The sequence below is a fragment of the Triticum urartu genome, chromosome 2 (assembly GCF_003073215.2).
Source record: "Triticum urartu cultivar G1812 chromosome 2, Tu2.1, whole genome shotgun sequence".
Classification (NCBI taxonomy): Eukaryota; Viridiplantae; Streptophyta; class Magnoliopsida; order Poales; family Poaceae; genus Triticum; species Triticum urartu.
The window spans coordinates 259,854,142-259,881,435 of NC_053023.1; positions in this window are offsets into that span (position 1 = coordinate 259,854,142).

Here is a 27,294-nt window from a genome sequence, read left to right on the forward strand (position 1 = left end):
TACCACTACTCCACCTCTAGTACTAGTTGTATAAAAAAGATATATAGTCTGGAGCTTCAGAGCTTTCTTGCCAAGGGCTGCCCACTTGCTTCTCACACTATCATCCTCTCTCCAGATCTAAAAAAGACGGCCTCTCTCTCCCTCCTCACCGGTGGTTACAGATCCACCAGGGAAGAAAAGGACGTATTCTAATGTTGATTGTGGATGTATTAAAGATTTTTTAGCTAAGGCATTCTAATGTTGTTGCACAGCCAGTATACCAACGATGAAACTTGTTACTACCTTCAGATTTTTGCACTGTTAATGCTTATAGATTACAGACCTCACTTTCATGAGATAAGTCAATTTTTTGTACAGTGTCACCAAAATGCCAAGGCGCTGATGTCATTTTATTTTGGTTAAACTGCACAAAAAATTATGAAGACAAGAGGAAAGGTCAAGAGTAGGCACCTCCTCCTTTGGCTATTGTATTGATTCGTTCGATCAAGTTTTTATGTTTGATCGATTATCAAGATTGGGATAGCAATTTTTCATGTCCACTCGAGTTCGAAATGATATTTACCTTGAAGGTACATGGTTTGCAATTTTTTAATACTGTCATTTGTTATTAGTGCTAGTTACCTTCAGACTTTTGTATTTGGTTTAATGCTCTTGCACAACTAGTATACCAATGCTGAAACTTGTTACCTTTACATTTTGTATTGTTAATTCTTATAGAAATCTTCCAGTGCTAGAGCTTATGGAGGTCTGTTCAGTAAAACCATTGTACTGTACCTTGTAATAAAATAACTACTCTACTATTGCACTAGCCACTGGATTAGTGTATATTTGTACTATTTGAATGGTGTTGCATTAGCGTATGGACATATATAAAGTGTGGCAAGCTTTCCCAGATATGTGCTCAAGAAAACTACTACCTGTTTTTCTAAATACTGGACGTTTGGGTACTTTAAATTGAACTGCGAAAATGTCTTATATTAAGGAATAGAGGGTGTAGAGTTCACTCAAATTATCCCGGTAAAGCTAGTCACACCTTTGTTAAAATTAATGTTCATTATGTTATCGAAGGAGGTCTATATGTTTGTCTCTAATGCCTGTCGACTACATACTTGATATCATGATGTAATGTTAAGTCATTTCCTTTTGTAAAGTGTCACTGAATTGTCAAGGCGGTGATGGCATTTTATTTTAGTTGAACTGCACAAAATATGCTTAAAACAAGAGGAAAGGTCAGGAATCGATCATTCTTTCAAAAAGAACTATATATGCCTTCTGACATCAGCCGCTGTTTCCTTATTTATTCCTTCAAACAGGTGGTTAGAATCAGTCTTGCTACCTTTTCCCATTAAGAAATTGGAATGCTAATATTTGTGAGTCTATGCTTCAAATAGTGCCACTTTTATAGTAATCACACTTTCAATATCTATGCAAACAGGGATGCTCGATTTTAGTGGAACTGCACAAAAAGTCCAACTGGTTCAACATTAGGAACATGTTTTCTTCCAAACCTTTATATCCAATTGGTGGCACTATGAGCTGTTCATTATGAAGGTACATGGTTTGCTACTATCTTGCTACTCTTTTCGTACTGTCATTAGATAGTAATACTAGTGGTTTGCATGTGAATTTATTGGTAGGGTGGACCTACATTGGAGATGCAGGACATGATTCAATGATTGGATGCTCAATTTCGGTTGTATCAATTTCACCTCTTCCGTCACTGCAAACATGGATATCCTTGGTCTGATGAAGAATAGGCGCTATATTTCTGCTCTGAACCAGCAAATCAATTCAGTATGAAATTGTCCAGGGCAAAACATGACTGTATCAAATTGTCCAGTGCAAAACATGATAGATGCTAAGCAGAAGAGACATGTTTAAACCGAAAATACATGGTGGGGTATATGTTTACTAGCTGCTTGATATTTGTGTAGACAAAGATGTCTGCCCATTGCTATTTGGCAAACACATAAAGTGACCGCAATTTTGGTTGAACTGCACAAGAGAATAGTATAGTCACTGCATGCAGCGCCATTTGAAGATAGACACAGAAAGATTGGATAGTCACTTCATGGACTGCAGAAAAGTAGTACTGTACTATTTATTGGCCAACACTAGGTGCTTCATTGCTTTGGTGTTATTATGCAATGGGCATCATTTTGCCTAAGTTAAGGTTTGTATTCTGAAAATAGTCTCGCCGTGTGATCGAGAGAAGACCAAATCATATTCCAGCGGATGTTCCTCCATCATGTGTGGTTCATTCTCATGGTTCCATCTGTTGGTGAAACCACTTATGTTTGCAACAGGAATTGTAGACTTCACAAACAAATTTGTCTTTCAGTAAGTACTGAATGTTGGCCAAGAGAAGCATCCATGTTAGTAGGAAGAACAGATGTTTTTTCTAGATCTTTGCTTTTGGAGCTACATATTTATATATGATCTATGAATCATTGACATGCATTAACATGTTGATCTTATGTATGGGAATCGTACTAGTTGGTTTTGAATTTGGGCTACTAATGCGAACATATTACAATGCCAGGCCTGTGAGTCTCGTGTGAACATTTTGAATGGATCGGCTCTTACTGTTGTGCACAACATGATCCTTATTTCTGTGTTCTCAATGTTTATAAGTTACTAACAGTTCCTTATTTCTGTTCGCTCAGTGTTTACAAGTTACTGATTGGTCACTAGCTAGCCTACTAATGCGCTCCTGGAGGTTTTAGTTCCGACGCAAGATTCGGAGTGGTAGTTTTTTGAATAAAAATGCCTAACTCTGAAGAAACTGACAAGCTGCTCTGAAGAAAATGCCATGCGAATCTGAAGAAACTGTCAGCAAAAACGTTCGCAAATGCCTTATCTCCCAGTGAACGTTCATCGACTAATGCGATCATACACGTACACCATCCGACCTACTCGATCCTACAGGTACACTATCTGACCTACTCGATCCTACACGGATAAATAGCGGATCGCCCATGTACTACCTCATTTCTGGTTTGCAGGGCTCAATTCAAAAAATGACCTACTCGATCCTACACGAATAAATACCGGAGCACGCATGTACTACCTCCTTTTTGGTTTGCAGGGCTTAATTCAAAAATCTAACCAGTCAAGGTAGATGATGAGTGGTGGAATCATTTTTGACAAGGAGGGAGTACCTCATCTGGATGATTCGAGTTCACTCGTTTGACCGTCATGCCGGCGTGCGACCCAGCACGGACGGGACGCACCACTGATGAGACGGGACGGCATAGTCATAATTTCAGTTTTTCTAGTTTTCCATGGCAAGCTGGCGCGCTAAGCCATGCCTACTTATGCATTGAATTCCGATGACCGCGATGACTGTCGTGTTTCCCGCGACACGCTAGTTCGCCTACCTTCCTCCTATAATTACTGTTTCCCGGGCTTCTCCAATGGCACCATCACCCAACTCACCCTATCCTCATAAGCCCCCACCGGCCCGATGTCGCTCGCCACGTCCGCCATGCCCCCGCCCATCGGCGATAGGCGACACCGGAGGCGGTCACCACCGGAACTAGTCTTCGGTTTTTCACCGGAAGGCAGACGGAGGGAGGAGGCATTCTATCGGTCTTTAGATGGCAATGCGGACTATGAGGAGTTGTTGGAGCGCGACCGCCTGGCGGAGGAGCAGCATATTGCCGCTTTGCGCCGCCAGCGGCACATGGTGCAGCAGTGCACGAACGCTCTGAGTCGCGAGCAAAGCGACCGCAACTGGGCCAACTACGTGGAGGCCGGCGCCCGGCAAACAGCTGTGGAGGGTGTCGGGCACGCACGGGTTCGCGACGCTGATTTTTACTACCAACTCGTCAAGTGGGTTTCCTGCTTAGAAGACGAAGCTTCGGTGGACCACGCCGGCATGGAAAGGGCCAACGCGCGTGAGCAACGCGCCCTATCGGACCTCTGGCAAGTCCGAGGTGAGGCGGAGGACGCCGGTGCCGGCGTTTAGCGTGTACCGCAGATGGTGGCCGGCACCGTCTAGCTAGCTAAGAGTAAGTTAGTACTTGTACGCTACTAGAGTATTAGTGGGAGTAGATAGTTAACTTGGCTATGATGGTTGTCAACGTGGAAGTTCAGTACTCTATATGTGGATAAGATCTGTTACTATGCTCTGCATGTTGAACTTTCCGTTTGAACGTATGGAATGGGCTGTTATTTTTTTAAATGGGTTGTATTTGTCCTCCATGGGTTTAGAGGCTGAATTGTGGGCCTACCAAGTTGACGCGTACACAATCAAGAGATGATTGTACATGGAGGATGACAGAAGGGACCCACCAAGGTCATGGCAGTATGCAAGCAAGTGCCTCCTTATTTCAAGCCAATAAAAAATGACTCCTCCCAATGGATTTCTGACATCTGGGTCCCATGCCATTGTCAACGTAGTCAATAAACGAGAGAATTGCACAACGAGCGGCTGACACCAGGGACCCAGCAGCTCGCCCAGTTATTCTTGTTTTCGGTTAATTTGATAAATGCCACTCCAAATCTGGTGTTTCCGGAAAATCCCACTGCAATTTCCAAACTTGGAAAAATGCCATTTCATGCCATTTCCAGTGGCATTTTTTGAAGTCTAGAGTGGCGTTTTTCAAAGTTTGCAAAACGCACTGGCGTTTTCCAAAGTTTGCAAAAATTGCAGTGGCGTTTTTCAAAGTTTGGAAATTGCAGTGGCATTTTTATGAATCGCCATAATTTGAGTGGAATTTATCTAATTTGTTTTTGAGACGGAAGCAGGATGTCAACTGGGCTGTGTGGGGCACTCTGGCCTGTCTTCACAGCCTTCTCTTTTATGTTTACCACAGACCAGCCAAGTAGTTTTTTTCTTTCTATAAATGGCTAGCCCAGTTTTTTTATGATTTGCCAAGTAAGTCGCTTTGCCAGGCCTATTGGGCTGCAAATCTTTCAAGACGAGGAGAGCTTCATTCAGCTGGCCGAGAAAATGGCCTATCAGTAATGAGAAATGGGTTGTACATTTTTAAAACACATCAAACCGGCAATTAGTTTCAAATTTCTTTTTTTCGTTTCGAGATTTTAAATTGCATTGATTTTTATGCATGGACAATTTGTTGGATTTTATATTGATATACATTTATTTTTAAAATCAGTTTGAATGTGACTCGAAATTTCGGGATTAAAACCAGTTCGGACCGCACCGAAATATGCAAAATTTCGTACAATTTTTTAACCGTGGCCACAATATGGGCTGTAATGCTAACAAAAAGAATATAGGCTCCAAAAAACCTTAAGAATTAGCAAATGGTTTGAAAATTATTAGAAATAATGGCAGATGGGCTGTATGCTGTTTTCCACATATTTGAAGCTTTCCTAAAAAAAGGTTGACGCACAAGTGGTGACTATTGGATGTCCATCCAACGGTGATCGTGCTTCTTCAATCTCTGCTCTTCCTGCTCCAGCCGCTCAAACAAGTGCCAGCGGGACTGCCTGCTCCCTCCTCCACGCGGTCGGCTGTGCTGCCGCGCAGGCCTCACCGCCCCACCGTACTCCCATCGCTGGCCTAGCCATCCCTCTACCCACCCACACCTGCTATTATTCTCCGGTGACGGCAGATAAACCAGTAAGCCCTCGCACAATCGTACTCCCCTCCGCGTGGGAAACAACTACCGAGTCTTCCCTGGCTTCGTGTCATTCCCTTCCTAGGCCTCACCGTCGTCCACCACCCTGGTGCTCTCGGCGCGGCCTGGTCAACGTGGTCAACGACCGACATGCATCTGAATTGGACTGTACGTGGAGTGGCCGATAGCTGGGTCCACGGCCACACGCAAGGAAATGTCTCCTTATTACGCGCAAAATAATGATTCCTCCACCTGACATCTAGGACCCACCGAAAGGGCCTCTGTATTTTGCGAAAAAAATGTCACCGTCGCTGACAGCTCGGACCCACCAGCTATATCTTCGCACGCAAGGAAGTGCCTCCTTATTACGCACAAAAAATGAATACCCCCCTACTAACCGGGACCCAGTATAGTGGGAGGCTGACTTGTGGGCCTAGTAAGTTGACGGGGATGGAGGGCTTTGTCAACTTAGTCAATATGCACGATTCTAGCTCCAGTGATCGTACGATGTCCATCCAAAGGCCGTAGTGCTTCTTCAACCTCTGGTCTTCTTGCTCCAGCCGCCCAAACCAGCGTCGGTCGTGCCTCGTGCTCCTGCCTCCCGTGGCGGGCTGCTATGCCACGGAGGCCTCACCGCCCCCTACTAATCCCACCGCTGGCCAGGCCATCCCTCTACTCATCCACACCCCCTGTTATTCTGCGGCAACGACAGCCTCACACTGCAGCAAACCAGTGAACCCTCATACTCCTCTACGCGTGGGCATCCACTGCCGTGTCTTCCCCGGCTCCTCGTCGTCCCCTTCCTAGGCCTCGCCCTCATCCACCGCCCTGGTGTTCTCGGCACGGCGTGGTCAACGTGGTTAAGGAACGGCTTCCATCGAACGTGCACTGTAAGTGGAGAGGCTGACATCTGGGTCCACGGCGGCAGCAAGGAAGTGCCTCCTTATTTCACGAAAAATAATGATTCCTCCACTTGACAGCAGGGACCCATCGGGCGGGCAACCGTATTTTGCGAAGAAAACGTTTCCCCCAGACTGCTGGGACCTACCAGCTACATCTTTGCATGCAAGGAAGTGCGTCCAGGCAAAAAAAAATGACTCGCCCCCCTAACTGCTGGGATGCACCAGCTACATCTTCGCACACAAGGAAGTGCCTGACAGTCGGGACCCACCCGGTCGAAGCGTACGTAGCATTGTCATTCTGGTTGCGTACGTGTACGTACATACTGGTCGATGTAGAGGCGCGCATGTGTTGTAGTAGAGGCGCGCACGTAGCATGTACACGTACGTACAGCGGCCAGTCTGCAAGAAAGAAAATACGGCCATGTACGTACATACGGGCGGGGTCTCGAATGCCTACTCACGCATACGTACGACCAGGGCTCATGTACATGGCTTGGCCAGAATGGAGAAACGGTGTCATCGTCGTGTTCATGGGGAGGCAATGGAATGCATCTTGTTCATCGGGAGGCAACAGAACGTGTGGGAGCCAACCGGCTTGGACAGAAACAACCGATGGAAACGAGGCCTGGCGTACCGCACAATGGAGGAAATGACATTGTGTTCGACCAGCCACATACGAAACGGGATCCAGTTCATCGGGAGGGGTTTGGCGTATCTCAAAACAGAGGAAACAGACCTCCTATGGTCGAGACGGGGTCAAGTTGATCGGGAGGGGTGTGGCGTACTGCAAAATGGAGGAAACGGACTTGTGTTGGAGCGCTACGATCGAAACGGGGGTCTTGTTCATCGGGAGGGGTGTGGCGTACCGTAAAACGGGACTCCATAGGATATTGTTCATCTCCACCGTCGACCCCCTCCAGCCTCCACGGGCTACTGTTCATCCACCGTCGACCTCCTCCAGCCTCCACCTGCGACTGTTCATCCATGGGCTCCTGTTCATCCAGCCTCCACCGCGCGCTACTCCACCGGCTACTGTTCAACCAGCCCTCTCCACACGGGCTCCTGTTCAACCACCCCTCAACGGGCTACTGTTCATCCAGCCCTCCACCGTCTACTGTTCATCCAGCCCTCCACGGGGTATTGTTCATCCAGCCCCAACCGGCTCGATCGATCGGGGTCCTGTTCATCCACCCCACCGGGAACTGTTCATCCAAACCCCCCCAGCAACGCTCACTGTTCATCCAGAGGCAGCATCGATCGACTTCAATTAGCAGAAGTGGCGAAGGAATCGCTCGAATGGGTTCAATTAACAGCCATCGATCCATCGCTCGGGTTCAGTAACGTGTAGCCTGCGGTGCAATCGCTCCGGTTCAGTTAGAGCCCAACGCCTCGCACCCACGCGCGTGCGTGTACGAGAGAAACGCGCATCGCTCGGCCCCGACCACCCACCGTAACCGGGAACACCCCAATATTTTCCTCGCCCTCGCTTCTACCACGGTTTTTTCCGTCATGGACGGCCCAAAGAATGTCATGCAGCTGCGTCTCCGGCCACCCCAGGACGAAAAGCCCATTTTCTGTCATGATTTTTTGTCATAGAAGTAGGAGCCCACCACATCTATGATGATACCGGGTTTTGTCACAATTATCGTCATAGAAGTGTCATAAGTATGACAGAAAAAAATTTCATTCAGCCCAAATGTCACGTATGTGTCTTTTTTTGTTGTGATAGTTCTCGAACCCGTAGGGTCCGCACGCTTAACGTTCGATGACGATTTGTATTATGAGTTATGTGTTTTGGTGACTGAAGATTGTTCGGATTCCCGGATGAGATAACAGACATGACGAGGAGTCTCGGAAAGGTCGAGAGGTAATGATTGATATATTGGACGATGTTGTTCGGACACCGTAAGTGTTTCAGAATGTATCGGGTACGTATCAGAGTACCAGGGGGGTTACCGGATCCCCTCGGGGGAAGATATGGGCCATATGGGCCATAGGAGGGAGGCAAGGCAGCCCACAAGGAGTGGAGCCCCTCCCCCCCCCCCCCAAGGGAGGAGTCCGAATTGGACTAGAGGAGGGGGCGCGCCCCCTTTCCCTCTCCTCCTCCCTCTCCTTCCCCGTTTCCCCCTCCGATAAAAGTAAAGGGGTCGAATTGGGCTAGGAGCCGAAGTGGGAGTCCTCCTACTTGGGGTGCCCCTAGGCCGGCCTCCTCCCCTCTCCCTCCTTTATATACGGGGGCGGGGGGGGGGGCACCTCTAGGACACATCAATATTTCTTAGTCGTGTGCGGTGCCCCCTCCACCGTTTACTCCTCCTTTGATATTGTCGTAGTGCTTAGGCAAAGCCATGCGCGGATCACTTCACCATCACCGTCATCCCGCCGCCGTGCTGACGAAACTCTCCCTCGACACTTCGCTAGATCAAGAGTTCGAGGGACGTCATCGAGCCGAACGTGTGCAGAACTCGGAGGTGTCGTACATTCGGTACTTGATCGGTTGAATCGAGAAGACGTTTAACTACATCAACCACGTTAAACTAACGCTTCCGCATTCGGTCTATGAGGGTACGTGGACACACTCTCCCCCACTCGTTGCTATGCATCTCCTAGATAGATCTTGCATGATCGTATGAATTTTTTTGAAATTACATGCTACGTTCCCCAACAGTAAATGGGCTAAATGCAAACAGGAGATTAACATGCTGTCGTGGCCTAGTCCGCTACCTTTTGACCAAGTGAAACGGGTCGACCTTTTTCACATAAATGGGCCGCTGTTGGGCTTTGCCCCATGTCAACGTATCATAGGCTCCTCATGTCCATTAAGCGATTGACATCTGTCCCAACATGGAACTGACACGTGGTTGCTAAAGCCAATGAGAATTTTACACGTGGAAAATCCCCATTGGTCCCGGTTGTTAACGGCTTACCAGATCCAAACCGGAACCCAATAGCTTAATGGCGACCCATTACGGTGGATGCCATGTGTCGTTTACCCTTGACGAAAGCACTTCCATGATGTGCCATTTATCATCATGGAAGTGGACACTTCTGTGATGATAATTTTGGTATTGTCATGAAACACTTCTACGACAGCAAAGGTATGGCTATGTTGATTCTGTCATAAAATCGTCTTGGATGTACATGAATGACAAAAAATGTGACCTACTCTGACAAACACGTATCATCACAGAAGTATTTTTTGTAGTGATATATTACACGTCATGAACCTCACTCCATGTGGGAACTTAACGGTTTCCGAGGCAGGTGCCACATCAAAGTTGTGCATTGGGTATTACAACATCACAACCACACCTCCATACATATGTTTGGCCCACATGCAAGCGGTGGTTGTCCTTTGGCACTCTCTCATGCGGTTATTTGCGATGCTTTCATCTGTTGGCCCGCTTGGTCCATCACTTTGACCGGCAGGGAGAGACGAGAATTTGACTTAGGAGGGGATCAATTTTTGGTTTGTCTTACGGTTTAGGTCATGCTGAGATTACATAGTATAGTTTGAGCACATGTGTATGCATGAATCCCTCCCACCAGGACTAAGTGGGGGGGGCAGCACACTACATGTCATGAACCTCGGTCTGTGTGGGGACTGTACGGTTTCCAAGGCAGGGGCCACATCAATGTTCTGCATTGGGTATTCAAACATGCATGCATCACACACCTCCATACATATGTTTGGGACACATGCATGCAGTGGTTGGCTTCGGACACTCTCCCTCGCATGGTGATTAGCGGCAAACCTATTCATGGGCCCGTGTGGATGTCCATCACTTCGATCGACAACGAGAGAGGTTACCAAGGTGGGTTCTTCTTCTTCGGTTCATGTGACGGTATAGTAGGTCATGTTGAGATTCTAGACCTAAGTTTGAGCACACACATACGCATGTATCCCTCTCACCGGCTCGAAGTGGGGTGACATACATACTACACATCGTGAACCCTCGCACCGTGTGGGGGCTTTCCAGTTCCAAAGCAAGGTGCCACATCAAAGTTGTGCATTGGGCCACAAAACACTTCCATGCATATCTTTGGGCCACATGCAAGTGGTGGCTGTCTTCGGGCATTCCCTCATGTGGTTATCGATGATAAGCTAGCCCATTTGTGGGGCCGCATGGACGTCCATCACTTTGACCAACAATGAGAGAGGTTATACAACCAAGGTGGATTATTCTTGGTCCATGTTACAGTACATCTTGGTGAGATGCCGTCTTCCACCGACTCAAAGTGTGTGTGTATGGGGGGAACTACTTCGCACTTTGTGAACCTCTGTGGGGTCGGGGATGTTTGGTTTGCGAGGCACATGTGCCACATCAAAGTTGTGAATTCTGTATTTAAATATCACACCACCCTTTTCATACATATAGTTCGGCCACCCGCAGGTGGTCTGTACGTGGTCTCACCAATCTCACGCCACAAGCACGCATTTGTGGGCCCACACATGGTCCATCTTTGACCAGAAGCAAATGGGGGGTTTGACCATGATGGACTCCTATAGGTTTTGTGTTACGGTAGGGACGCTAGACCTAGCTATTTGGAGGCATGCGTTCATAGCTAGGATTCCCCTCCCGCGAACATGAAGTTGGGGGGGGGTGGACTAGCAATATTATGCGCTTTGCGAGACAGGTGTCACATCAAAGTTGTGCATTACGTATTTGAACATCAAACCACCCTTTTCATACATATATTTGGTCCACATGCAAGTGTGTTTTTTCTAACCCTTTCCCGCGTTTTTTTGCTAGATTTATAAATAGTAGATGAGTCAGATGAAATAACCGTCTGCGATTGTAGACGCAAAAGAAGTTCCCTCATACTACTTGTGTGCCATGCCCGTGCCCCTAGCTATCACTCACATCAGCACGGTCGATTTGGCTCCACGAGGCTTCCCTCGCAATCTCGAAAATGTCTTCCCGCCTGGAGGGTTTCTTCTGTTTGATAGAACAAGATTATTATGTTTGGACGGTATGCGATATTTGTTGCTCCCGCTCCGCTTCAATCCCTTCATCCAAATTTTTAGTAGCTCCGAGATTTTACGCCCGCCTGCATCCCTCGCAATCTCAAAATATCTACCTGCCTGAAGGGTTTTTCTGTTTGATAGCACACAATTATTATGTTTGGGTCGTGTGAGATGTTTTTTACTCCCGCTCTGATGCAATCCCTTCATCCAAATTGTCAGTAGGCCCGACATTTTACTCCCGCCTAGTAAAACTTTCAGTAGTCGGGCATTTCCCCAAAAACCACCTTGCCCCCTCCACACACACACACCCCAAAACCTCCACTCACACACAGACACGCCACCCCTCCCTCGCTCCAAACCCTACCTAGATCGCCGCCGCCTCCATAGTCAACCTCTGTCGGTCTGCCCGTGGAAGTTATGCACCGAGCTCCATACCCTCACCGCCCTAAGTTTCTTAGATGATGCCTACAAAACACCGCATTTCCCACAGACCTTCATCCCCATCCTCCTTTCCCACTCCAGAGCGTCGCAGCCTAAGCCCGGCTACGCTTCCGCGGGAGCTCGAGGATCGAATGTCCCAAAAGAGGTTTATCGCAGCATCTTCACCTAATTACGGTGAGGTGGCCGCTGTGGCCACTAAGGAAGCTAACGATGATGACTGGTTGCATGCTCTCAATCAATGGGCTAGAGTATCCTCGTATATTACAGACGCCAGCTATGACATCAAGGTCGTCGACAACGGCAACCTGACATGTGCTATGGCACAGGTTAAGTGGCCCACCCCCAACAACTCAAGTTTGACCGTCATCGATCTCATCCATGGCCCTACCACTAATCTCCTCTAGCTGTGAAGAATTTGCCATCCTGCATCGCCATGCAGCCCCTTTTGTCATTTCTGAAGGACACGTTCTGCGATGCTGGCTTGGGATCCTTAGCTGCCAAGTCAAACCTCATCAACGGAGACCATGAGGAGGACACCCTTTCTGGCTCTTCCAAGGGGAAAGAGCCTATCTACGACATCAGGGAGGGCGCCCTACAGTCGTGCTCTTCAAAGGGGAAGGAGCCCATCTTCGACAGCATCAAGCGCACCCAGAGTCTGTGCTCTTCCAATGGGAAGGATCCCATTTGTGACAAGTGAGGAAACCCATGATTTGTTTTGCCGTTCCTCTTCATAGGGGGAACCCATGATTTGTTTTGTCGAGCCCCTTTTGTAGTGAGAATATGTCCAGTTTTAATTGCTATATTTGGTTGTTTGCAGTATGGCTTTTTAGTTTCGTTATTCAAAAATACTGTTAAGCCTGGTGTAGGTAACACACACCCCCTCTTTTTTCACATTTTGTTGTTCAGTTATACAATTTGATGTTTAAGCACAAGTTACGTTCTATGCAATTTCAACAATAGCATTATGAATGACTATATTTGCTTGCTATTAAGCGTGTTGTAGCTAGCATATGCCTCTTTGAATGGTGTTTGGTTGTTTTGTTGTTTGTAGTTAGCATATGTCCAGATTCAATTGCTATCTTTGTTTGTTTGTGGCATGCCTTGTTTATTTCAGTTTTTCACAATGTGATGTTCTATATGTGTAAGTATGAACTATGTAGTTATTTTTCACCAATACCAGTTACAACAATACCACTATGAATGACTATATTTGCCTGATGTTAAGCATGCTGTAGCGAGCATATGCCTCTTTTAACGGTTTTTGGTTGTTCGGTTGTTTGTAGTTAGCATATGTCTAGTTTCAATTGCTATCTTTGGTTATTCATAGTATTCCTTGTTTATTTCAGTTATTCACTATGTGATGTTCTATATGTGCAAGTATGAACTGTGGAGTTCAATTTCATCAATACCAGTTTGAACAGTACCTCTATGAATGACTATATTTGGTTGTTGTTAAGCATGTTGTAGTTAACATGCCTTTTTTATTTAACAACTAGTTTACTTAAACATGCACAATACCAGTTTGAATGACTACATTTGCTTGTTGTTAAATGTTAGGCCTATTGCAGTTAACACACCTTTCCACTTCTTGTTTTGCTTAACTAGCATGCTTAAACCTGCACACTGAAGCTATCAATTGGAGATTATGTTATCTACCATGGATATATTTGGTAGATGTTTAGGCTGTTGTGCTTAAGATGTCGTTCGATTACTTACATAGGACAATATTGGGAATGACTGTTGTTCTCCATCGAGGTTAGTTTCATCCCATGGCCTCTATATACTCCCTCTGCCCCATAATATAAGATCTTAATTCATCCAATATGTGAGTATATTGGATGTAATAAGATCTTCTATAATGGGACGGAGGGAGTGTTGTACTACATCATTGTGCAACTGTAGTTTAGCTTGTTATATTAACCTAGTGCTGGCAGGTACATATGTCATTGTTAAAGATCCGCGCTTCGACCCTTTTTGTGTATGGGGCAATGAGATATTCATGAACTAGCATCAAGTGAGGAAACTGATAAATATTGTTAGTAAAATCGGTCAAAATATGGCAATTAAACTATTTATTTAAACTTTATCCAAGGCAACAATGAACTGCATGATGGTAAGTAAGAACTCTGTAGCCTTCTTTTCACTGCCCATAATGAGTGTTAGATGACAATGTTTGAATCTTTTCCCTTTCCATTGGTTCCCAAAGCAGTTTACTCAAGGTTACCTCTCAAACTAAATGATTGGTGGACATGCAAAGGATAAAGTATTTCTACCAGACTACAATGACTATCTAGAATTCCTCATGAAGATTGTGAAGGATGGGCGGTCGGCCATCACAAGGGGTTGCTAGAGTCGTGCGTGCATTCGGCATGGAGGAGGGCACAATATGGACAATCCACTTCACCTTGTTCAACAATCGTAATGTCTTCCGCCTCTTTATTTACTGTCTTTATTCCAAGTATACAACCATATTTCATCATTCTGTATTTGGTGCTTATGTAATTCTTGAACATATGTACCTATGAGTCGAATAGTGCATTGGTTGTTGAACCTGATGCATATGAATAAAGTTATTGCCTACTCTCGAATTCAATTTCTATACAATTTTAGATTGCAATGACTAATTTAGGGAGAAATTATGCTCTACAAGGTCATTATGGCGTATACGGTCTGTAAAGCATAACGTGTGTGATATACCTCATAATCCGACACGTTTCACTGAGAGAAAACGTGTGCGACCATGCACACAGTTGCCGTTTGCAAAGTATGTGTGATGTCAGACAATATCACAAACGATGCAAGGAAACTAAATGTTTGTGATGTTCAGTTTATCGTACATGCATTAAAACATGAGCTATTTGTGACGTCATACGCATCGCAAACATTGCACCACAGAATTGGGTGTGCAATAGTTATCCCATCCGACACTAGTATGACAGCCGGACGTTTCATAAACCCATCCGACACTCGTATGATGATTAACTTATCTTATTAATTATATATCGTGTATGGTTCGGGAGAAGTGAATTTGTGTGATAGTCTCCATATCAAACACACTTTACATTCATGAACTGTTTGTGATGGGGTGCGCATCCTAAATGTTGCACCACAAAACAGCGTATGCGATGGTAATGCCAGCACACACTCGTAGCAAGCATGGAATGTTTGGGATCTTTGATATATCACAAACAATTGTGTGACAACTCGTGTTTGGGATAGATACGGGCATCACATACTCTTAGTTCTGCAAAACGTATGCATTCCTACTCCCTAGTCCAGACGGTTTTTGGGTCGTGTAGGTAGGACCCCCTATCGCACACACAGGCCAGGCGACGGTTTAAAACTCTTTCATGGAAAGGGGGTTAAAACATGTTTGTATAGCTGGTGGCACTACCACAGGAGGCTACTAACGCGACACTACAATCAGAGACTCTTCGACGAAACTATGTGTGATGCATCAATCGCAAATGGTGTTGTAAGAAAACTATAAAAAATGATACAAACTATTTGCGATGGCAGAGACATCAAACACGATTCAGATTAGAGTCATGTGTTTGATACGTGGAATATTGTTCACTCGAATGAGCTATTTGCGATGAGCATAACAGTAGAAACAGTCAACCAGATGAAGGTGTGTGCAATATACGGCATGAAATTCTCTCGGATGAACTGTTTGTGATTAGGCAACACAACAAAAATGGCCAGCCAAATCAAGGTGTGTGCGGTATACGACATACAGTTCACTTGGATGATCTATTTTCCATTAGGTGATACGCGGCAAACATGTCCGTAATTAGTAATGTGTGCGAAGACCATTAATAACACAGATGATTTCTAGTAGGAAGCTGTGTTTGTTGTGGGCAAATGCTTGTTGGTGTACAATTGTCAGTGATTGATAAATTCATCACCTTCGGGTTCCCTAGTATGGTCTGTGTGTGATGTGATTGCATACATAACAGCAACATACATACTTATAAGGACATGCTTGCATAACTAAATTAAACATCCAATTACATATATAGGTGTCTAGCACACACATGGCATTTGCACACACCAAAGTAAACTATTACATTCATAATTAACTAGGATAAACGATCATCTGATCATCATCTACATCTTCTTGTGACGCTTGCCACCACTGCTCTTCTGGTGGCTCGATCCCTCCTGTGCATCTCGTATCATGTGTACATGTTCTTGGCCGCGAACTTGAGGTGGGCTTCATCCAGTTTTTGCATCCAGACCCCGTGCCAGGATGCGGAATTTTTCTTTGCATCCTCCTTCATCTTTTTGTAGTAGGGGTCGATGATGGCTGAGGCGAGTTCAACCAGGGAGTCCTTCTTCGTGCAACCTCATGGCCACGGATTTCGACAAGCTTCTAACAGGATGAGCCCGAAACCTGGAGTGTTTTACATCATTCGTGGTTTCCACCATAGCGAACTTGTAGTTGGGGCTATTGACAAACCTGGCGAAATGATCACAAGGCTCTGTGGTCAGGTAGTAGTGGTAGATGAGGACATGCTAGCGCAGACACAACTAGGCGATGGCAACCTTCTAATCTATCCCGAGTTGATCGCCGGTGTACTGGAGGTCGATGTCGACTACTTTGTACTTGTCTTGAGCTAGCAAGGGCTAAACAGTGTTGATGTAGACCTTCACCATGGCTAGGTCGATGGTGTACACCACCGAGAGATCCTTCTTCCTGACGTGGGTCTCCACTTGATGCACGCCGAACTCCATTGGAGCGCACTAGATATCATCTCTTTATGTGTCATCGTGGGTGTGCTTGTTGTGTTGTGGGGCGCCATCGAAAGGTTGAAGAGATGAAGATTATAATGGCCATGGGAATTAATGGGAAGCCAGATGGCCTGGAATATCGGGGTGCCCGGATGGTAGTTTTTGCAGCACGTAACTCCATTGTGCTATAGGTAACTGCATCATGGCTACGCGTGTGACGCAACCGCATGCATATGGGGCCACCAACGTGATCGTTTACCGGCCCCAACCGCTGGCAAAGCACACATGGAGGACGCGGGAGCAGAGTGCGCGGAGTGACACGAGTAGAGTGCCCAGCCGCCACCTCAACGGCGAGCAACCATATCCATATAGTAATTGAACACACAGGGAAAAGCCGTCCACAAGCCAAGCGCGCGGAGGGACACGAGCAGAGCACGTCACGGTGCCCAATGATGAGTAGAACACGCCGAGGTATGCGAGCAGAGGCTGGCGCAGTGAGGTGAACGCATGCAACAGACAAGGGTGCACCGGCTAATTGTGTGGGAAGACGGATAGTAATACACACATTTCCTGCTAATAAGTTGTGTGTGTTCCTGGCAAACAACGCTTGCTAGTAAATTATTGTCTCCCATTTTTGAAATCATCATCGACATGTTCCTTAGTTTAATCATTTTCCATGATTTGCTCAGTCTGCACAACATCTACGCTCTCTGTGTACAGAAGAATATTCTTTACTGTGAATAGCGTGAAGGAAATATGCCATAGAGGCAATAATAAAGTTGTTATTTATATTTCCTTATATCATGAAAAATGTTTATTATTCATGCTAGAATTGTATTAACCGGAAACTTGATACATGTGTGAATACATAGACAAAACAAAGTGTCCCTGGTATGCCTCTAATTGACTAGCTCATTAATCAAAGATGGTTAAGTTTTCTAACCATAGACATGTATTGTCATTTGATGAACGGGATCACATCATTAGGAGAATGATGTGATGGACAAGACCCATCCATTAGCGTAGCATAATGATCATTAAGTTTTATTTCTATTGCTTTCTTCATGACTTATACATATTCCTCTAACTATGAGATTTTGCAACTCCCGAATACTGGAGGAACACCTTGTGTAATATCAAATGTCACAACGTAACTGGGTGATTATAAAGATTCTCTACAGGTGTCTCCAAAGGTGTTTTTTGGGTTGGCATAGATCGAGGTTAGGGTTTGTCACTCCGAGTATCGGAGAGGTATCTCTGGGCCCTCTCGGTAATGCACATCACTATAAGCCTTGCAATCAATGTGATTAATGATTTAGTTGCGGGATGATGCATTACAGAACGAGTAAAGAGACTTGCCGGTAGCAAGATTGAACTAGGTATGATGATACCGACGATCGAATCTCGGGCAAGTAACATACCGATGACAAAGGGAATAACGTATGTTCTCACTTCGGTTTGACCGATAAAGATATTCCTAGAATATGTAGGAACCAATATGAGCATCCAAGTTCCGCTATTGGTTATTGACCGGAGATGTGTCTCCGTCATGTCTACATAGTTCTCGAACCCGGAGGGTCCGCACGCTTAACATTCGATGATGATTTGTATTATGAGTTATGTGTTTTGGTGACCGAAGTTTGTTCGGAGTCCTGGATGAGATCACGGACAAGACGAGGAGTCTCGAAATGGTATAGAGGTAAAGATTGATATATTGGACGAAGGTATTCGGACACCGGAATGGTTTCGGGACGTTTCGGATATTATCGGAGTACCAAGGGGTTATCGGAACCCCCCGGGGAAGTATTGGGCCTACATGAGCCATAGGGGAGAGAGAGGGAAACCCACAAGGGGAGGCACGCTCCCCCCATGGGTTGTCCGAATTGGACAAGGAGAAGAGGGCGTGGCCCCCCTTTCCTTTCCCCTCTCCTCTCCTCCCCCCTTTTCCCCCTCCATGAGAAGGAATAAGAGGGGGGCGAATTCTACTAGGACTAGGAGTCCTTGTAGGACTCCCCCCTTATGGCGCGCCCCCTAGCCGGCCTCCTCCCTCTCCTTCCTTTATATACGTGGGCAGGGCACCCCTTGAAGACACACCAATTGTTCCAAGCCGTGTGCGGCATCTCCCTCCAGGTTTACTCCTCCGGTCATATTCACGTAGTGCTTAGGCGAAGCCCTGCGTGGATCACATCACCATCACCGTCACCACGCCGTCGTGCTAATGAAACTCTCCCTCGACCCTCTGCTGGATCAAGAGTTGAAGGGATGTCATCGAGAGGAACGTGTGCTGAACTTGGAGGTGTCGTACGTTCGGTACTAGATCGGTTAGATTGCGAAGACGTTCGACTACATCAACCGCGTTAAGCTAACGCTTCCGCTTTCGGTCTACGAGGGTACATGGAAACACGCTCCCCCTCTTGTTGCTATGCATCTCCTAGATAGATCTTGCGTGATCGTAGGAATTTTTTTGAAATTGCATGCTACGTACCCCAATAGTGGCATGAGAGCCAGGTCTATGCGTAGATGATATGCACGATAGAACACAAAGAGTTGTGGGTGATCATAGTCCTTCTGCTTACCACCAACGCTTAATTTGATTCGGTGGTATTTTTGGATGAAGCGGCCTGGACCAACCTTACATGACGACATTCATGAGACCAGTTCCACCGATAGAAATGCAACTTGTTTTGCATAAAGGTGGCTGGTGGGTTTCTGTTTCTCCAACTTTAGATGAATCTAATTTGACTATGGCCGATCCTTGTTGAAGGTTAAAATAGCACACTTGATGAAAAATCGTTGTGGTTTTGATGCGTAGGTAAGAATGGTTCTTGCTAGAAGCCCATAGCAGTCACGTGAAACTTGCAACAACAAAGTAGAGGACGTCTAACTTGTTTTTGCAGCGCATGTTGTGATGTGATATAGTCAAGACATGATGTGATATAAGTTATTGTATGAGATGATCGTGTTTTGTATAAGTTATCGGCAACTGGCAGGAGCCTTATGGTTGTCACTTTATTGTATGAAATGCAATCGCCATGTAATTGCTTTACTTTATCACTATGCGGTAGCGATAGTTGTAGAAGCAATAGTTGGCGAGACGATAATGACGCTACGATGGAGATAAAGGTGTCAAGCAGGTGATGATGGAGATCATGACAGTGCTTTGTAGATGGAGATCAAAGGCACAAGATGATGATGGCCATATCATGTCACATATTTTCATTGCATATGATGTTTATCTTTTATGCATCTTATTTTGCTTAGTACGGCGGTAGCATTATACGATGATCCCTCATTGAATTTCAAGGTATACGTGTTCTCCCTGGGCATGCACCGTTGCGACAGTTCGTCGTGCCGAGACACCATGTGATGATCGGGTGTGATAAGCTCTACGTTCACATACAACGGGTGCAAGCCAGTTTTGCACGTGCAGAATACTCGAGTTAAACTTCACGAGCCTAGCCTGTACAGACATGGCCTCGGTACACTAGACCGAAAGGTCGAATGTGAATCATATAGTAGATATGATCAACATAGAGATGTTAACCATTGAAAATTACTCCCTCTCACGTGATGATCGGACAAGGTTTAGTTGATATAGATCATGTAATCATTTAGATGACTCAATGGATGTCTATCTAAGTGGGAGTTCTTAAGTAATATGATTAATTGAACTTAATTTATCATGAACTTAGTCCTAATAGTATTTGCATATCAATGTTGTAGATCAATAGCTCGTTTATAGCTCCTGTGTTTTATTTTTGATATGTTCCTAGAGAAAACTAAGTTGAAAGATGATAGTAGCAATGATGCAGACTAGGTCTGTGATAAGAGGATTATCCTCATTGCTGCACAGAAGAATTAAGTCGTTGATGCACTGCTAGGTGACAGACCTATTGCAGGAGCTGATGCAGACGTTATAAACGTTTAACAAGCTCGGTATGATGACTACTTGATAGTTTAGTGCGCAATACTTTACGGCTTAGAACCAGGACTTGAAAAGGTTTTGAACGCCATGGAGCATATGAGATATTCCATGAGCTGAAATTTGTATTTTGGACTCATGCCCTTGTCGAGAGGTATGAGACCTTTGACCAGTACTTTGCCTACAAGATGGAAGAGAATAGCTCAGCTAGTGAGCATGTGCTTAGAATGTCTGGGTACTACAATCACTTGAATCAAGTGGGAGTTAATCTTCTAGATAAGATAGTGGTTGACAGAGTTCTCTAGTCACTATCACCATGTTACTAGAACTTCATGATGAAATATAATATGCAAGGGATGATGAAAACGATTCTTGAGCTCTTCGCGATGCTGAAATTGGCGAAGGTAGAAATCAAGAAAAAGCATCAAGTGTTGATGGTTGACAAGACCACTAGTTTCAAGTAAAAGGGCGAGGGAAAGAAAGGGAACTTCAAGAAGAATGGCAAGCAAGTTGCCACTCCCGTGAAGAAGCCCAAAGATAGACCTAAGCCTAAAACTGAGTGCTTCTACTACAAAGGGAATGGTCACTAGAAGCGGAACTACCCCAAATACTTGGCGGATAAGAAGGATGGAAAAGTGCACAAAAGTATATTTGATATACATGTTATTGACGTGTACTTTACTAGTGTTCATAGTAACCCCAGGGTATTTGATACCGATTCAATTGCTAAGATTAGTAACTCGAAATAGGAGTTGCAAAATGAATAGTGGCTAGTTAAGGGCAAGGTGACAATGTGTGTTGGAAGTGATTCCAAGGTTGATAAGATCACCATCGCACACTCCTTTTACCATTGAGATTAGTGTTGGACGAAAATAAATGCTATTTGGTGTTTGCGTTGAGCATGAATATGATTGGATCATGATTATTGCAATACAGTTATTCATTTAAGTCAGAGAATAATTGTTGTTCTGTTTACATGAATAAAACCTTCTATGGTCATACACCAAATGTAAATGGTTTATTGAATCTCGATCATAGTGATACACATATTCATAATATTGATGCCAAAAGATGCAAAGTTGATAATGATAGTGCAACATACTTGTGGCACTGTCATTTAGCTCATATTGGTGTAAATCGCATGAAGAAACTCCGTACGGATGGATTTTTGGAATCACTTGATTATGAATCATTTGATACTTGCGAACCATGCCTCATGGGTAAGTGAAGGAAATATGCCCTAGAGGCAATAATAAAGTTGTTATATATATATATCCTTATATCATGATAAATGTTTATTATTCATGCTAGAATTGTATTAACCGGAAACTTAGTACTTGTGTGAATACATATACAAACAGAGTGTCCCTAGTATGCCTCTATTTGACTAGCTCGTTAATCAATGACGGTTAAGTTTCCTAGCCATGGACATATGTTGTCATTTCATGAACGGGATCACATCATTAGTGAATGATGTGATGGACAAGACCCATCCGTTAGCTTAGCATAATGATCGTTCAGTTTCATTGCTACTACTTTCTTCATAACTTATACATGTTCCTCTGACTATGATATTACGCATATCCCGAATACCGGAGGAACAACTTGTGTGCTATCAAATGTCACAACGTAACTGGGTGATTATAAAGATGCTCTATAGGTGTCTCCGACGGTGTTTGTTGAATTGGCATAGATCGAGATTAGGATTTGTCACTCCGTGTATCGGAGAGCTATCTCTGGGCCCTCTCGATAATGCACATCACTCTAACCCTTGCAAGCATTGTGACTAATGAGTTAGTTGCGGGATGATGCATTATGGAAGGAGTAAAGAGACTTGCTGGTAACGATATTGAACTAGGTATGAGGATACCGATGATCAAATCTCGGGCAAGTAACATACCAATGACAAAGGGAACAACGTATATCGTTATGAGGTTTGACCGATAAAGATCTTCGTAGAATATGTGGGAGCCAATATGAACATCCAGGTTCCGCTATTGGTTATTGACCGGAGACATGTCTCGGTCATGTCTACATAGTTCTCGAACCATTAGGGTCCGCACACTTAATGTTCGATGACGATTTGTATTATGAGTTATGTGATTTGATGTACAGAAGGTTGTTCGGAGTCCCGAATGAGATCACAGACATGACGAGGAGTCTCAAAATGTTCGAGACACAAAGATCGATATATTGGAAGTCTATATTCGGATATCAGAATGGTCCTGAGTGATTCGGGTATTTTTCAGAGTACCGGAGAGTTACGAAATTCGGCGGGGAAGTAATGGGCCTTAATGGGCCATACGGGAAAGGAGAGAAGGACCTCAAGGGGTGGCTGTGCCCCCCCATGGACTGGTCCGAATTGGACTAGGGAGGGGGCGACGCCCCCCTCTTTCCTTCTCTCCATCTTCCTTCTTCTCCTACTCCAACAAGGGAAGGGGGAAACCTACTCCTACTAGGAGTAGGAATTCCCCTTGGGGCGCGCCAGAGAGAGTGGGCCGGCCCTCCCCTACTCCACTCTTTTATATACGTGGGAGGGGCACCCCATAGACACACAAGTTGAAAATTGATCTCTTAGCCGTGTGCGGTGCCCCCCTCCACCATAATCCACCTCGGTCATATCATAGCGGTGCTTAGGCGAAGCCCTGTTCTTGTAGCATCATCATCACCGTCATCACGCTGTCGTGCTGAGGAAGCTCTCCCTCGACACTCTGCTGAATCATGAGTTCGTGGGACGTCACTGAGCCGAACGTGTGCAGATCGCGGAGGTGCCGTACTTTCGGTACTTGGATCGGTCGATCGTGAATACGTACGACTACATCAACCGCGTTGTCTTAACGCTTACGATTACGGTCTATGAGGGTACGTGGAAAACACTCTCCCCTCTCGTTGCTATGCATCATCATGATCTTGCGTGTGCGTATGAATTTTTTTGAAATTGCTGCGTTCCCCGACAGTGTCATCCGAGCAAGGTCTATGTGTAGATGTTATATGCACGAGTAGAGCACAAAGGAGTTGTGGGCGTGGGTATATACCTATTGCTTGCCGTCACTAGTTGATTCTTGATTCGGTGGTATTGTTGGATGAAGCGGCTCAGACCAACATTACGCGTACGCTTACGCGAGACTGGTTCTACCGACGTGCTTCGCACACAGGTGGCTAGTGGGTGTCTGTTTCTACAACTTTAGTTGAATCGGATTCAATGAACATGGTTCTTTCTGAATATCAAAAAGCAATCACTATACCGCATTGTTATTTTTGATGTGTAGGTAAGAACGGTTCTTGCTCAGCCCATAGCAGCCACGTAAAACTTGCAACAACAAAGTAGAGGACGTCTAACTTGTTTTTGCGGGGCATGTTGTGATGTGATATGGTCAAGACGTGATGAGATATAAATTGTTGTATGAGATGATCATGTTTTGTTGAAGTTATCGGCAACTGGCAGGAGCCTTATGGTTGTCTCTTTCTTGCATAAGATGCAAGCCCCATATAGTTGCTTTACTTTATCGCTATGAGATAGCAATATTTGCAAAAGCAATAGTTGGTGAGACAACCATGTGACACATGTTGATAGAGATCAAGATGATGGAGATCGTGTCATGCCGGCGACGATAGAGATCATGACGGTGTTTTGGAGATGGAGATCAAAGGCACAAGATGATGATGGCCATATCATGTCACATATTTTGATTGCATGTGATGTTTATCCTTTATGTATCTTATTTTGCTTAGTTCTGCGGTAGTATTATAAGATGATCTCTCACTAAATTTCAAGGTATAATTGTTCTCCCTGAGTATGCACCGTTGTGATAGTTCGTCGTGCCGAGACACCACGTGATGATCGGGTGTGATGATCTCTACTGTCACATACAATGGGTGCAAGCCAGTTTTGCACACGCGGAATACTCGGGTTAAACTTGACGAGCCTAGCATATACAAATATGGCCTTGGAACACTGGAGAACGAAAGGTCGAGCGTGAATCATATAGTAGATATGATCAACATAGTGATGTTCACCATTGAAAACTACTCCATCTCACGTGATGATCGGACATGGTTTAGTTGATTTGGATCACGTGATCATTTAGATGACTAGAGGGATGTCTATCCAAGTGGGAGTTCTTAAGTAATATCATTAATTGAACTTTAATTTATCATGAACTTAGTCTTGAAAGTATTTGCATATCTATGTTGTAGATCAATAGCTTGCGATGTAGCTACCCGTTTATTTTTTGATATGTTCCTAGAGAAAAATAAGTTGATAGATGATAGTAGCAATGATGCGAACTGGGTCCGTGATTTGAGGATTATCCTCATTGCTGTATAGAAGAATTATGTCCTTGATGCACCTCTAGGTGACAGACCTATTGCAGGAGGAGATGCACACGTTATGAAAGTTTGACAAAGCTCGGTATGATGACTAATTAATAGTTTAGTGCACCGTGCTTTACGACTTAGAACTGGGACTTCAAAAACATTTTGAAGGCCACGGAACATATAAGATGTTCTAAGAGTTGAAATTGATATTTCATACTCATGCTTGTATCAAGAGGTATGAGACCTGTGACAGTACTTTGCCTATAAGGTGGAGGAGAACAGCTCAACCAGTGAGCATGTGCTCAGATTGTCTGGGTACTAAAATTCCTTGAATCAAGTGGGAGTTAATATTCTAGATAAGCTAGTAATTGATAAAGTTCTCTAGTCACTATCACCAAGTTACTAGAACTTAGTGATGAACTATAATATGCAAGGGATGACGAAAGTAATTCCCAAGCTCTTCGCGATGCTGAAATCGGTGAAGGTAGAAATCAAGAACTAGAACCAAGTGTTGATGGTTAACAAGACCACTAGTTTCAAGAAAAGGGCAAAGGGAAAGAAAGAGGAACTTCAAAGAAGAAAGGCAAGCAAGTTGCCACTCCCATGAAGAAGCTCAAAGCTAGACTCAAGCATGGAAGTAAGTGCTTCTACTGCAAAGGAAATGGTCACTGGAAGTGGAACTGCCCTAGATACTTGGCGGGTAAGAAGGATGGAAAAGTGAAAAAAAGTATATATTTGATATTGTAGCGACCCGACCCGAATGGATCAAGTCTCTGTGCTTAAGTGTCATCCCTGGATCGGTATGCTGGCACACACAGTACTCGAGGATTTATAACAGAGGTAAATCACATGTATAAAGTAACGTAAATACTATTACCTCAATCCAAACAGCGGAAGTAACAAGGTTGTGGATTCCCAACAACACCAACGGCAAAGTTGAGTGTAGAAATCGTAACCCTAACGTATCACTTACTCGTCGTAAGAAAATCCTACAACATGAGATGTTGCAGCCACAAAGGGTCAGTACATTGAATGTACTGGCAAATTCACACCATAGAGAAATGATGAAATATGGCTATCACTACATGCATATATGGCTGGTGGAAAAGCTCTATGGTTAAGGTTTTTGCGAAAAGCCAATTTTTCCCTACTGCAAAGGAATAAATTTTATTTAACTATCATGGTGGTTGTTAAACATTGAGAGTGTATACACCCTCTCAATCCCAATTAAGCATCATCATTAAAACCCAACAAAATTAATTAAAGTCACATGATGAGATTCACATGATAATCCAAGTACTAGATACTCAAGACGTCCATAACCGGGGACACGGCTAACCATGATTAGTTTATACACTCTGTAGAGGTTTGCGCACTTTTCCCCACAAGACTCGATCTCCTCCGTTTGATTTCTTGCACTACATGGTGTTTGAGAGATGGATGACCGAGACATAGTCTTTCAGAAGCATTTGCACCTTACGATGGGTAGACCGTACCACCTACTACCCCTACATCTTCTAGTCTACCACTGTAAGAGTTCACACGACTTAATCAACTATGCTAAAGCCCATAATAGCTTGTGGCTACACACAGAAGTTTCTAGTATGAATAATCTCATGATCCCTTTGAGCCTGGGTTGTGGTCCATAAAAAAACAGGCAATCGCTGGAATACCCAGGTGCCTAAATAGGCAATCGTTGGAATACCCAGGTGCCTCAATCCACCCAGATGTGTGTTAAAGTTGCCACCTTAAGTAAATCATTAATTAACAATCTCACATCTGTCATGAATACTCTCAAACCCAAACCACGTCTACGCATAGCATAGTAGTATAAGCATAACATAATAGTAACTCCCAAGGTTTGAATGCAGGGCAATAGGTTCCTACCTCATCAACTACTTCCCAATACCCACATGTTATCAATCCTACTCATGCAATGTTTGAGGGTTTAAACTAATGCATAAGAACCGGGTATGAAAAGGGATATGATCAAAGTGTGAACTTGCCTGCAATGTTGATGAACGCACTCAAAACTCCTGATGGTTCTACTCGTCACACTCCGGTCAATCTATCGTAAGCAAGCAATAGTAACCACACATAAGCAATCACTCAAAAGATCGGAAAGAACAAAGAAGACAATTCGGAAAACATCAAAACCAAGCAAATAACTCTTGCAACATAGAACAATTTCTAACAGTACCAAAATTATGTGAATTTGGCCTTATCAGAAAGTTTAGGTCAAGGCTTCGATTTGCAAAAAGAATCAACTAAATCGGAGCTACGAAACTCAAGTTATGATCAAACGAAGTTTGAATTCAAATCTGGTCTAATTCAAATTTTAAACTTTCAAAAACATGTTTAAGTTGGATTACTGGATAGAGGGGATCACAAAGAAGAAGTGGGCGTTGGTTTCGTTGGATT